The sequence below is a fragment of the Saccopteryx leptura genome, chromosome 2 (genome assembly GCF_036850995.1).
Source record: "Saccopteryx leptura isolate mSacLep1 chromosome 2, mSacLep1_pri_phased_curated, whole genome shotgun sequence".
Taxonomy (NCBI): domain Eukaryota; kingdom Metazoa; phylum Chordata; class Mammalia; order Chiroptera; family Emballonuridae; genus Saccopteryx; species Saccopteryx leptura.
This window is the reverse complement of record NC_089504.1, coordinates 338,613,949-338,628,896: the sequence shown is the minus strand read 5'-3', so window position 1 is coordinate 338,628,896 and position 14,948 is coordinate 338,613,949. Positions and strand designations below refer to the sequence as shown.

At 46.2% G+C, this 14,948-nt stretch overlaps 1 protein-coding gene and 1 non-coding gene across 4 annotated transcripts in view; both read left to right on the top strand.

The window, feature by feature from the left end:
- MYO1D (myosin ID) overlaps positions 1 to 14,948 on the top strand; it is a 372,921-nt gene that overhangs the window by 290,448 nt on the left and 67,525 nt on the right. The window lies entirely within an intron of this gene.
- Positions 14,732 to 14,807, top strand: TRNAT-GGU (transfer RNA threonine (anticodon GGU)). Its single transcript has one exon. It is a non-coding gene; the product is annotated as a tRNA-Thr (tRNA).

The following is a 14,948-nucleotide window of genomic DNA, read 5'->3' as shown; positions in this document are numbered from 1 at the left end:
CCTTGTACGCCTTTGCTTTCCTTTCCTGTAGAGTGAGCCCCAACTCAGAAGTGCCAGGAGTTCTGTATGAGTTAGGAGCCAGAGGGACAGCAGTGAACAAGCACTGTTCCTTACCATACTGAGTGTGCAGATAGATCGTGAGAAGCAATGACAGTTGTGCTGAGAACCATGAAGGTGAACTGTGGAGTGCTGCAAATAAGAGGTTTGCTAAGGAAATTATTAGGCAGAGACTTTCAAAAAAGTATTTTTCACTAAGGAGTGATGCTTTTCATATCTCCGTTCCTGTCTGTCTGTCTCTGTCTATCCCTCTCTCTGACTCTCTGTCTCCGGAAAAAAAAAAAAAAAAAAAAAAAAAAGGTCTTTGTTTAAAAAAGTATTTCTCCTGATTAAGAATTTGTGGAGGCCCTGGCCGGTTGGCTCAGCGGTAGAGCTTCGGCCTGGCGTGCGGGGGACCCGGGTTCGATTCCCGGCCAGGGCACATAGGAGAAGCGCCCATTTGCTTCTCCACCCCCCACCCCCCTTTCCTCTCTGTCTCTCTCTTCCCCTCCCGCAGCCAGGGCTCCATTGGAGCAGGGATGGCCCAGGCGCTGGGGATGGCTCCTTGGCTTCTGCCCCAGGTGCTGGAGTGGCTCTGGTCGGGCGGAGCGACGCCCCAGAGGGGCAGAGCATCGCCCCCTGGTGGGCAGAGCATCGTGCTGGATGGATCCCGGTCGGGCGCATGCAGGAGTCTGTCTGACTGTCTCTCCCTGTTTCCAGCTTCAGAAAGATACAAAAAAAAAAAAAAAAGAATTTGTGGAAACACTGTCTATATTCAGGAGAAATAACATTGAATTTCTTTACTCAACATACTATAATTCAACCTAATTCAGTTGATGTAAATAAGCTAGCTTTCCAAAATTTCTTCTTATGTGCATCCACTTGCATAGACTTTGCCAGTACTGATACCGTTGTGTTTCCTTTGTGTACTGTAGATATCTTTCATGGGAAGTCTCAGTTGCGTTTGAGAGTGTACCTGAAAGTATGTTTGTGTATGGATACTCTACTTGTGCTAGATGCCAAATGGCAATGGAAAAGTGTCTTTAAAGCACTGAAAGGAAACTATTGCCAACCTGTAATTCTTTACCCAGCCAAAGTATCAATCAACTGTGAAGTTTAAAAAAGGGAGGACACAGTCAGACAAGCGGAGACTTTCCACCTCCCTTTCCTGGGAAATTTTTTGAGACTATATTCCAGCAAACTAAGGTAAAAGAAAGATTAAGACATGAGAGCCAAGAGGTAGTAGATCTAAATCAGGAGGGAAGTGAAGTCCAAGTGGCAGCTGTGGTATAGACTTGGTAAGCAGCCAGCCCAGATCAGAGCAAGAAAATTGAGGGCTTCAATGAACGGTGCCTGGGAAACTCAAGGAGTTCTATTCTGTCCTGAAAAAAACAGGCCATGAGAGAGAAGAAGTAGTTGTACATTCCTGGCAGTGGGGGACATGCAAGAGAGAACACATTTAAGCAGTGAAATAATTACATGGTTGCAGTAATAAAGCACTGCTTTATTTCCAACCTTTGGAATTAATCTTAGTCAAAGCATAGAAGAAGCCTTAGTCATGTTACAGAACACTGAGTTGATAATAGTCACTATTTTTTTTAATGCCTTCTATGGCCCAGGCACGGCTCTGGATGGTGGGGATACAAGCAGTGGACAAAATAGCTATCAGTGCTCACATTCTAGAAAGGGGGTAAACAGTCCATGCAGACACATAAACCAGGTAATGTATAGAGTACTATGAAGAAAATAAAACAGGATAACATGACAGCACAGCCAGGGACAGAAGGTTGCTTTGCTCAGATGGAAGACCTCTCAGAGGGAGTGATGACACTTCAGTTAGGATTTGAAGGAGGAGAAGAAGGAAGAGATCTGGGGTGTTCCCAAGCAGAGGAGCAAAGACCCTGAAACAGGAATTAGTTATGAAAGTCAAAAGATGAGGCCCAGTCTGGCCGGAGCAGGGTGAGTGATGGCAGAGAGAGTGCAGGAGAGTGGAAGATGGCAACAGCCCGAGCCAGACCAGCCAGGGCCTTGTGGGCAGTGGTCCAGGGGTTGTCAGGAGAGACCATCTGTCAGCCAGGGCAGTGATGGGGTCTGATGGCTGTATCAGAAAACTCCCTCTGGCCGTCTTGGAGTGGATGAGTTATACAGCAGGACGAGAGAGCAGCCGGCCCGGAAGGAGAAGGTGACGACTCTGCACTTGCGTTTTAGCCATGGAGATGGTGGGAACAGACTTTGGAGGAAGCAGTGTCAGGGCTTCTGTGGGGTGAAAGGGAAGGGGAGGGTTCTTCTCCGGCCGGAGCACCCGGTGGACGGGCTGCTGTGGACTGAGATCCGGATACTTGGGAGAGGAGCACCTCTTGGAGATGATAAAGCCAAGAGTTCATTATGGAAGATGTTCCAAAAGAAGTATTCTCCACCTGGAGGATGTGAAGTGACAGCGGAGAGGAGGCGGGCGTAGGGAGGGGAGCAGAAGTGCTGGAAGGAGGGAAAGATGCCGATGCCTTCACCTTACACACTGGGCGCGAAGACCCGTCGCGTCTGGCTGACGGAACAGAACTGCAGGACGCGTATATTAAGTAAGGTAGTCAAGGTCATCAGCTGTGATAGCACTATTATTAAGTGATAGATGAGGAGGAGAGGAGGTTGTGGCTTATAAATGCAGATCTGTCATAAAAGGAAGTCAGGACATGATAGCTCAAACCGATAAGCCGCATAAGCATACCGTTTCGCGATTGAAGTCAACCACCAAAAGAACTAAAAATAGAAGCAATTTAAAACAAGCCTGAAAGAGCGGAGCAGTGGGTCAAGGGACTGTCACTTTTACTTTTTTTCAGCCTGCTGTGTGGGTTGCTTTCTTAAAGAAGAAAAGGGAAGTGTTTGCAGTTGCCTCCACAAATTCAGTTCCCTGCATGTGGCGTGGAAGTGCTTTTTGATTTCCCAGAGTTAACTGAATGGTGCCGAGAAAGGGCATGCTAGAAGTCTTATTTATTTCTTCCAAATAATGCTAAGACCATTTCATTTTAAAATGTGCTAGAAGGTGGCGGCGGGTACGCTACCATGTATCCCCAGAGAAGGCTAGTTGTCAGGTCCTTTCCTGACCGGTAAAGGGTTCAGCATTTTTTATTTCACTTAACTTCTCATTCGGAATTCTGTCCCATGCCCTCTCCCACTTTCTAGAGAAACATCCTCACCCCCACCAGAATTGACAGTTTTTCGAGGTCGTTGGGCCATCTCGATGGAACTGAGTTCCAGGAAGGGAAGACTGGCCTGACCCAGGAGGGGGCCCAGAGGGCGGAGCAGTGGCAGCCGCAGACAGACACTTAGAACGTGACAGCTGAGGGGGGCCCCAGAGAGGGCTGCAAGTATACATTTTAGAGATTTGTGGTCAGTTCATGGGCCACCTCCCAATAAACAGAATTTTCTGTTCCCTCCTGCCCGCCTCCACAGCCCACCGTCCTGTCACCCGCCCCTCCCTCCTAATGCAGGGCCATCTGTCTCTGGCCGGTAAGCTGTGGACACCTTCCTACAACTCACCTGACCCCACGTGACTGGTGGTGATGTTTTGAGAGAGGTTCGGTGAAGAGAAATTCTCTTCTGCGTGCTCTTATTTACTTTTCCCTCTGCCCTCTCAGCTGTTGTGACTTCTGATTCTCCTCTTGTCCTGTCCTCTCCTCCCAGACCCCTTCTGCACTGGACCCAGCCCTTCCCATAGCCTGGGCTCACCCCTCACCCACTACTTCTTCCCCTTACTCCCTTCCCAGCAACAGCCTTGGGCACTGGGCGGCTTATATTCATGGAAGACTGGGGAGAGCATTAATAGTCACCTTTAGGACGTGGGTATGTTAGGAGCAGGAGTGTTGTGTTAAAATTCCACCCAGGTTCCATCCCTAAATCCTCCGTATTTAGTTTAATCTCAGCACCCAGAACTTGGCATCATGGGATCCACCTGTGTGTGCACAGAATAATCCCGTCCAACCAGGATTTCAGCCAGTCTTTCAGATTGTCCTGAACTTGACAACAGGAGCTTTGAAAGGAGTGCTGAAAGCGTGAAGAATGTTAGAAGAGCCTTAAAAAGTATGATCACCTTAGATGACTGTCTATGAGGGTTGATATGAGGAAAGTCTCGTTTTCCATCCTATAACCAAGGAAGTTTGACGAAACAAAAGGATAGGTCTTTGACTGTTAGAGACTGATTAAATGATGGAAGAATCCAGGTATTACTGCTCTTCATCCTTAATGATACCTAAAAATAGAAGTCTTATATTGTTGACAGGGAGCAAATCAGATCACTTCCTGACCTTCCTCCGGTTCAGGGTTCGGCTCATCTGTCACTAACGATTAGTGTAGAATCGCAAGACTGCAGGGTTGAGAAGAGTTTAAAGATTCCAGCCAGTTGAGGCCGTGGTCAGACCTAAGCGGAAATCATCCCTGACTGCTTTATCACTGCTCTGTTTCGAGAGGAATATATTCCATAGCTCCGTTGCTGACATATTTAATGATCTTAAACATCGGCCTGGGCAGTTTGATCCTCTTTCTGACCCATGATTCCATGCGCTACAGATTCTTCTAGTTCTTGTGCCGTGGGAACAGCTGTTACCCACTAGTGACTCACCTTGTGATACCTTCCAAAACTCATCTTCTGAACTTTTATCTCTCCATCTCTCACAGGTCTTATTTTCTGGCTAATCTACGTGCTAAAGACCACAATAGTTGAAAGGCCATCATAGTGGGATGACACGGTGACGTCTAGTTTGTCACTCTACAGAGTAACTGGAAATTCTGATTTAGGAAGCCAGACCAGTCATTGCTCATCACTCGAAGATTAATGCTTTGGGAAAGGGAAAACATTACTGAGACAGGGAATTCACGCTCCTGGGCGTGTACTCCATTGCTCACCCAGTGGGAGGTGACGTTCTCGGTCTCAGTCTGGGGAACTTCCTTTCACTTCCTCTGGGTGTTCAGCATTGTAAGAGACAGGTGAGGTAGGGAAGAGCCACCCAAAAATTTCACCCAGAGTTGTCTAAAGAGCAGATACTAATACAGGCTTAGTCCTGCGGGTCTGCGAGCACCATGAGTAAAGTCTAGGGTCTGTCAGTTTTTGGACCCAGCATAACTCAGCACATTTCGGAGATTAGTCACTGCTCATCTGGTTCATCATTTGGCCTAGAGCAATACTGTCCCCAGTAAACAATAGAAGTGAAATATGCTTGTTACTCTCTTCACCACTGAGAAAGCAAATTGCTCATAGAGTATTATTTTTCTACCTGCTCACTTAAGGTGGAAATCAGCTGAAGTTTCTGTGATGACATGTCATGACAGTCAGTGACTACAATAATAAAACGTTGTAGTCATACACATTGGTTTACAACACAGAGCTCAATATATTAAAAGAACCAGATTCTCTACTCATGGAAGTTTTTTATTCATTATCAGCTAGTATTTACTGAGCCCTTAAGATGTATAAAACATTCTATACATATTGGCGGTGCCCACAAGGAAGATTTAAACCCCTCGACCTTGAGAAGCTCACGGTCTATGAAGACAATATGCATAGAAAACAAATGCTGTATTAAAGGTGTATGGGACAGGGGCCATACACCTAAATTCCATAGCTCCTTGGCACATGGTGTCACGTGACACCACGTCTGGAGCTGGTCTGGAGGCAAGGCCGTTCGCTGGTCCAGCAAAGGCAGGGAAGGGCCGAGGTTCAGAGCCCGATGCACAGGAAGGACAGACACTTCTCAGAGGCTGATCTGGGCAGGGCAGGGTCAGGAACAGCTGTCGGTACCTCCCCCGTCAGATGACCGTAGGTTCTGGCTTGCCAGGGACAGTTCTGGTTAATGCCTGTATAATTAATGGAGCCCCCTCCTTTAACTCTCGAGGGTGTCCCAGACAGATGATAAATCACAAGGCCACCTGACTTCCACACTGTGCCAAGGGGCTCGGTAGGTTATATAAAGCATGTAAACTAATCAGATATCCGTCCTGGAAAGATAATTTCAGCAGCCATGAGGAGGACAATTTGTAGAAGGAAGAGATTAAAGGTGGAAAGAATTTCTCCCCAGAGAGAAGTAGAATTAGATACCACTCGCCTTGAAAGCGAACTATATTCTTAGCCATATTCCACACACACACACTGGCCTAAGTGTGGATTTTAAGAATATCTCTGTCTCCAGTTATAATTTTTGAACAACATTAAAGTTGCATAGATGTTCTGGATGTGTCTTTGTCTTTTAAGTTCTTAGTAATTTTTAGAAATAATAGTAGCTAGTTATCTATCAACCTGCCTTTGGGAAATGAGTTAATAACAGTATCACAGAGATGTAAAGAAGATTTTGAGAATTACATGGGGCGGAACTCTTGAGTCTGCTTTGGAGAAAAGACCTTAGCAGTGTAGAGGGGCCCCGGTCACCCAAGTGTGGGTGAGAAGGTTGCATGATCTTTTTATAGGAAGCCGCCACTGCCCATTATCGGGACATGCCTTTTGAATTGCTTTTCTAGTCCTACAAACAGGTTTCGCCAACCCACCCACACTTCTCAGCTGTCTCTTCTGAAACTAGTGAATGCACCTCTGAGATGGATGACTTGGGCTGGGGTGTGTCTCTAAGCCGTGGATCTGAGTTAATTAGACACAGAGCCCGGACCTGTGTCAGTGACCTCGTTAGCACTACTGAACAGACCGGGCCCAGCCTCATTATACGAGGTGCTTTTGGTAAAGGCACCCGGTAGGTGTCCCTCTGTGGTCTCCCACTGCTGGTGCACACGCACTGCTTCCTTCCCATGGGACTTGTTGACTAAGCACGGTGACAGTGTGGGACCCCACATGGCCAGGTCATCTGGAAGGGCCTGGAGCCCAAGTCACTGTCACATTCACGTTGAGGAGCCGCCTGAGTGGCAGAGAGTGCCTGGGCTCTGGACTGAGACTGGCCTGCACATCAGCCTTCTCTGGACCGCAGATGGCGGATGCTTCACGTAACCTGTGTATCCTTATGATTCCTTGCCTGTGTGTTGAGGATAACAGTGCCTGCTTCACATGCTGCTGGATTTGGGTTAGTCTGTCCAAGTGCCTAGCACAGGTGTGCACTTAGTAGGTGCTTGACTGAAAGGTGACTAATTTTATTATTGTTGTCATCACAATTATTACAGAATGAATTTGGCCCCAATATCATCATTCAACATCTATTTTTTGAGCACATACTACTTGCTGAGCAGTGTCCTGCATGAGTGTACAGCCACGAACAAGATACACTAGGTTTCTGTCTCGGGAAGTTTGGAAAAACACCATAATTCACCTCTTCTTGCTTCATTTGCTTCTGCTCCCCGCCACTTGTTGTCCTTTCCTGGTGTCCCCTCGTCCGCAACCAGAAACTACTGTCTCCTCAGCGGCTTTACCCAGTTAGCATCCCACATCCCAGGCACTGGGTCCCCTTGCCCACCTGCAGGCCACGCCAGCCTCCCTTCCCTTCCTCCAGCAGGCGGTGCCCACGCTGCCCCCTCAGAGACGTCTTGGCGCTGGCTGTCTGCGAGGAACCAGCGTGCCCGTCAGGTTTCAGCTCAGACGCTACCTCTCCAAAGAGACCTCCACAGACAAGCCCAGTCCTTACGTTAGTCCTGTGTTTCTCTTTATAACAACACAAGTGTAATTCATTTTTGTGTGAATTTTTAAAAATGTAGTATCTATGACTTTCAGGAGGTTGTAAGGAGTTTTCCTGAGGGGAGAACTGTGTCTGTGTACCAGGCTAGATCCTCCATAACTGTGCATTGAGTGACTATTTAGGAAGCTATTGATGAATTTTTTTTAATATTTGGCCCTGGTCGGTTGGTTCAGCAGTAGAGCATCAACCCGGCATGTGGACATCCCAGGTTCAGTTTCTGGTCAGGGCACACAGGAGAGGCAACCATCTGCTTCTCCCCCCTCCCTCCTCCCTCCTCCCCCTCCCCTTTTCCCTCCTCCCTCTTCTCTCTTTCTCTCTCTCTCTCTCTCTCTCTCTTCCCTTCTTGCGGCCATGGCTTGATTGGTTCGAGCACGTTGGCCCCGGGTGCTGAGGATGGCTCCATGGAACCTTCGCCTCAGAAGCTAAAAATAGTGCGTTTGCCAGCATGGCCCGGGTACATGCAGCAATCTATCTCTATCTCCCCGACTTTCACTTAAGAAAAAACATTTTTATTAATTTGTTTTAGAGAGGAAGGGGGAGGAGAAATATCGATTTGTTGTTCCACTTATTTTTGCATTCTTTGGTTGATTCTTGTGCGTGCTCTCACTGGAGATCGAACCTGCAACCTTGGCATGTCAGGACAACACTCTAACCAACAAGCTACCCAGCCTGGGCTCTAGGTGAATGTCTTATCACTGAGTGCTCTTTACCTTGACTAGAAACAGACTGTGAAACAGGTGCATGGAACTGACCTTCACTGTGTCCAGATGCCGCTGTTAATGAAGCCATTACTTGAGAGCATTTACTGATGGCCACGTTCTAGCTCGGGTCAGCCCTGGATAGGCTGGTGCCCCACAACTGCCACACCATCACTGGCCAGGTGAAGAGTGGCTGGTCTCGGGAACAGAGGTGGCAGAGCAGGCGACTGAGGGCCAGGGGTCGGATAGATTCCAGATTCTGAGCCGCTGCTCCCCATGGTCATGTTTCCCAGGGCTGGCAAGGTGAGGTTAGAGGGACTGAGGCGGGGACTGCCCTGCGCAGCGCATGCTGCCAGGATAACTTCTGCTGCGACAAAGAAAAAACCTCCTCCTTTTGGAACAGAGTTAGCATGTGAGCATAATTTCTAGGTAATGAAATTGTTTGTGGTTCTACACATAGTGAAACAGGAAACACCATGACCAAGCATGATGGACTGTTTTTGTCATTGTGAGATTGAGGAGTAGGTGGTCTCTAGAAGGATCTCGTATTACCCTCCATAACAGTGACAACAAAATGCAGGCGAGCCTTGTTGGGATTCACGTCTGTACGCTACGGCCAGAATGTGGCACGGCTGTGAATTTCGGGGACCCCTCAGAGTAAGGTCTGAACGTGGAACCACGTGGAGGACCCACATAGCTCTTTGTCATCTCTGTGGGTGCTCTTACTTTCCTTCTCATTTCATAGTTGTTAGCATGCTTGGTCTGTCTCCTCCATTGAACTACAAGTTCCCTGAGAACAGGGAATACGTCATACATCCATTTGAGTCATCCTTTGCACCCAGCACAGGAAGCGCTATACAAGCATCAAAGGAGGGAAGGAAGGAGAGCAGGTGGGTCGGCAGGCTCTGGGTAGAGGACGGAGGATGTGGAATTCACCCTGGGCTGTACACCACACCAGAGCACTGACTGTAGAGCCACAACGACTGCTAAGTACTGAGTGTGGGCTCAGAGAGAAAAGGAACCACGTGCTGACCGAGATTTTCCTACCTGACCCTGACGGAAGCTGACGTCAGCCTCTTCTCCAGATTCGTGTGAGGAAAATCTGCCTGCTGCTTGGCAGCCCCCTGCTCAGCCCGTGTTGACCTCGTCATGAAGGGAAGATAGGGAGAGGGGTGAGGATCCGTTGCTCTGTGCCTGTGCTCTGCTCACAGCCCCCGCGCGGGAACTCCCGCCCCCCGGGGCAGCAAGGGCTCCACACGGGTCATTGGAAGCCAGGATTGTGTCATGGGACACGCTTCTACAAAGATCTCCGAATGGTCAATAGGCAGATTGGAGGCAACACACTGACTTCCAGATTCTTTCAGAGAAAGTTAATAAGCACAGCAGATTTTAATCAATTGTTGATACATCTCACCATTTCTTTTATATTCTCAGGTAGCCTTAGCCCAGCAAGAATCATAGCCAACCAAAATAAGCATCATAGAAATCAAGCAAGGCTTAAAAATCCAAATACAATAAGTCAAATAGTAGCTCATCTTAAACCGGTAGGTAGCAGTTAACGATTGAATGTCATGTGTGCGGTGGAGGACAGAGAGGAGGAGGAGGAGCTGCCTTTTTGGCTCCTCCTGCATAAACCAGACCTTCTTATCTCTCAGCTTGAAGTGGCTCCCGCTGGTATTCAAACGCACAGGCCAACACACATTCACGGAGCCTTACAGTAACCTCATCCTCCACTAATGCACTTATTTACACATTTAGAAACACCTATAATTTCAAAGAAAATGGGCAGTTCCCCCCCCATAAAAAACTCACAAGATATATAGATGGTTAGTAAACCTTTGAAAAAATTTCAACTTCATTAATAATCAAAATGTGTTCACAAAATGGTAAAGTACTCTTTTTTTCTTCAAGTCAATGTATCTTATTTGGGTTTTTTTTTCTTTTTGTTTCTCTTTCAACGTAGCTTATTTAAATGATAATATTCTACATTAGTGAGACTGCAGTAAGATTCTGCATTGATATATTGCTGGTGAAAGAGATAATTGATACAAAATGGAAAACCATTTGAAAGCATGCATCAAAAGTATTCCGAGTGTTCCTGCCCTTAAAAAGGCAGAAAGGAGCCCCTGTCTGGTTGGCTCAGTGGTAGAGCATCGGCCCAACGTGGCAGTCCCAGGTTCGATTTCCAGCCAGGTCACACAGGAGAAGCACCCATCTGCTTCTCTACCCCTCTCCCTCTCCTTCCTCTCTGTCTCTCTCTTCCCCTCCCACAGTCAAGGCTCCATTGGAGCAAAGTTGGCCTGGGCGCTGAGGATGGCTCTATGGCCTCTCCTTCAGGCACTAGAATGGCTTCAGCTATAATGGAGCAACACCCCAGATGGGCAGATTTCACCCCCTAGTGGGCATTCCGGGTGGATCCTGGTCGGGCGCATGCCTCTGTCTGTCTCTCTGCCTCCCTGCTTCTCACTTCAGAAAAATAAATTAAAAAAAATTTTTTTTATTAAAAATTTAAAAAGAGCTGAAAGGAAATTTAATAAACTGTAATAGTTATGTTACCCATTGAAAGTCCATGTGCCCGACCAAGAAGATGGGAGACTTAATCCTCAAATCCATCTTCAGAAAGTACAATATTGAGGCTTCTTTTATGTTGAAGGAAGGAAAATAGGAGGAACAAGAGGTGATTGACAACCACAGACATCTGGGCACCTGCAGGGGTCAGAGGAAAGTTGTGCTTAGTCTGTGGACCCTAGTTAATGTGAGTTTAAACCTTTGATTAATCCCGCATACTTCCCTTATCTCCCTGGGAGAGGCACTTTCTGCTAAGGGGCTTTGTAGAACTCTAGCTGCAAACAGAATTCCTGTGATGATTAGCAAGTCTGTATGCAAGAATCTGTTTACCTGAAGGCCCTGGGAACAAAGCAGGCTCGGACAGGATGGAGTCAGAGGCCCAGCATTTCACCCTGTGACAGTTATTTCAGGGATTAGGTTGTACATTTAGAGTCAGAGGAAATAATAAACACTTGTAATTTAGTAATGCTCATATCTGTCCTTTCTCTTGACAATCTCCAAATATGTCCTTAGAAATAGCAATCAGAAATGTGAGCAAAATTTTGTATGTAATGATGCACACAGTAGTTATTTAAAAATAGTGGAAAAACTAGAAACAGCCTAAACATTGGAAGAATACAATATCTCAATAAACCTGTGCATCCCTTGATGAAATATTTTACAGCCATGAAGACTTAACTTTACAAACTTTTGTTGTCAAAGCGCATGGTTATGTTTTTTTAAGTATGTAATGTTATATCCAAATTGTGATCACAACTTCAAAAAGAAAGCATGCATGAATAAAAGATTGAAGAAAGTATACCAAAATGATTATTTCTAGGTGCTTTAGTTTCCACTTCTTTTGACTTTTCTGTGCTTTCTAATTTTATTTCAGTAAGCATATATTGCTTGATAATCAAGGAAAAAATGAAAGGAAAAAGTAATTATCTGTATGGTCATATGAGTCAATTAGCATTTTATACATAAAGAAGAGATTAGGTTTTTCCCAAAATCATTTTTTTTTTAACCACAAGCATATTCAGTTTGTCAACACACACGTTTGCCGTTGAATGAGGATTGCTGTAGGACGTCATCACAGTAAACACACAGCACTGGTAGATACAGCAGCTGACTGCTGAAAAGTCAAGAAACACTTCATTTAAAATGCTGTGCCAGGGTATAGCCATGACTTATTTACATTTCAAACCGATGCTAGGTGATCGGTGCAAAGAGAAAAGCTTCAGACAGTAAAAAGACTACTAAGGATGGAAATGGTGAAATGTAATAAAACAGTAATGGTAATAAAGCACATAAGAAAAATTCACCTCTGACAAATAATTGAGATTCCTATTGCATATGCGTTATAAATATGTGATTTTAAAAAGAAACTTTTTTTTTATACAACCTTTTCTTTAAGGAACTTCTCCAACAGGCAAAGGACAGGAAATTGAAGATCACACTCAGTTATTTAGAAGTCCCTAGAGGATAATTTGGTTCATAATAAGAAGATGATTCAGAGTTGAGTGGCCCAAGCCACTCAACCTTAGTTTATTATTCCATGTAAAAAGGTAGTAATACCTGACTAGCTTGAGGAGGAAATTAAAATTTGCATGTGTGTATGTTTGCACGTTTATGGGATACTTAGTGAACACATGAAAGTAATACAAAAGTTAACAATTATTAGTCATTACGCCAGACTGGGCCCTGTACATATGCTAAGTCATATAAACCTGATGACAACTCTAGAAGTGGGTCCTATTATCCCCATTTTCTGGATGAAGAAACTGAGGCACTAAGCCTGACCTGTGGCAGTGCAGTGTATAAAATGTTCAAAACCCTGGGCTTGCCTGGTCAAGGCACATATTACAAGCAATCACTGAACAACTAAAATAAAGCAACGATGAATTGATACTTCTCACTCCACCCCTATCTCTCTTTCTCGCCTCTCTTTGTAAAATCAATAAATATAATTCTTTAACAGAAAGAAAAGAAAAAGAAACAGAGGCACCGAGAAGTTAGGAAACTTGCTCACTGTCACAGCTAATTAGCAATGACAGCCTGACCAGGCGGTGGCGCAGTGGATAGAGCATTGGACTGGGATGCGGAGGACCTAGGTTCAAGACCCTGAGGTCGCCAGCTTGAGCGCAGGCTCATCTGGTTTGAGCAAAGCTCACCAGCTTGAGCCCAAGGTCGCTGGCTCGAGCAAGGGGTTACTCAGTCTGCTGAAGGCCCGCAGTCAAGGCATATATGAGAAATCAATCAATGAACAACAAAAGAACCACAGCAATGACCAGGCGATCCGGCTCCGGAGTCCACAGCCACTGCCTCTGGTACCAGAGGTTCTGCCCGTCAGATGGAAGGCACCGGCCAGTGGTATTCAAAGCCCAAAGAGTGATATTGAGAACGGAAGCACATTGAAAATAGAAAATGAGAGGGGTAGAAGAGAGGGACCTTGTAAATGACCTCAGTTCCCTCTCATCTTCCTGGGAAGTCATTCTCTAGGCAAACCAGTAAGAGCGGGGGAGGAAACCTTTTCCCTTGAAAAGGACGGACATTTCTGGGCTCTGGCTGTCAGCAGCTGTTATCCGACAAGGAGCCCTTGAATGGGGGAGAGGTGACTGTTTGCTGTTTCAAACCACAGGTGCAAGCATGTGATGATAGCAGCACCTCGCTTACTTTCTGTCTATTCTGCCTGGGAAAAGCACGAATATAATGTGCTTCCATAAAAGTTTGAACTAAAATGCTTTTAATCAAACGTTAAAAACCAGTCTTCAGTTCTGAGAGCAACACCATTTTTTTTATCTTCAACTAAATGTCACCCGTCTGCTGCCCCACATTATTTTCTAGTCTGGTCATGCTCAGGGCTAAATCGTCTCTCAGGGGTCAGACCTTACTCTCATAGAGATCAGGGCCCTGCCTCCGGGTGTTTCTTTTCACTGTCCCGCAGCTGCCCACACAGATAAACTGTCATAAGCCAGTCCAGAGGTCAGCAAACTGTGGCTCACAGGCCCAGTCTGGCCTATCACCAGGGTGGTTTTGCAATGTTTGGGAGGCGGGAGGGCAAGGAGTCAAAAGAAGGATAATCGTTTGTAACACCTGAACGTTATAGAAGATTCAGATCCATTATCCACAGTGGAATTTTATGGCAACACAGCCTGGCCAGTACATCTATATCCACACTGCTGTGGGCCAGGTCAGTAGTTACAACACAGACTGTATGGTCTACAAAGCCGAAATATTCACTGTCTGGCCCTTTACGGAAAACGTTGCTGACCCCGGACTCATTGCAACAAAGCATGTCAGGCTCCATCCAGTTTGGCCACTTTTTACGCAGGTAGGTGAAGGCTGCCCAGTGCAAGGCTCACGTCATTTCAGGGAATAACTGCACTGCTGGAACCTCGATTCGACAGTTCCGTCCCGCAAGTCATTCACCATCTCGGCGTTCCTCATCCTTCAGGTGGATCATTGCATTCTTAAGCTACCGTAATTGGAGTGCTTTCCCTGCATTCTTTATCTGTTAAATTTGAAGTCTCTGGGAATACATTGTAAGAGAAACGAACATTTAAGGGTCCCACAAGGAGCTTATAAATTCCTTAGGTTAAGGAATTTGGAGCAATTTACTTTCTGACGGCTCCCCAAAACACTATAATTTTCCTATTTTTCCTTCTTTCAATTCCACAGTCTCAATGCTAGCTTTGCTATTTTATTGTTCATTTTTTTTATGTAAAGCAATCAGGAATTAGTTACTGATTGCTAAAATTCATTTAAAAATGTCGTTAAAACATTTTGTAGCCAGCCCTGGCCGGTTGGCTCAGTGGTAGAGCGTCGGCCTGGTGTGCGGAAGTCCCGGGTTCGATTCCCGGCCAGGGCACACAGGAGAGGCGCCCATTTGCTTCTCTACCCCTCCCCCTCTCCTTCCTCTCTGTCTCTCTCTTCCCCTCCCGCAGCCGAGGCTCCATTGGAGCAAAGATGGCCCGGGCGCTGGGGATGGCTCCTTGGCCTCTGCCCCAGG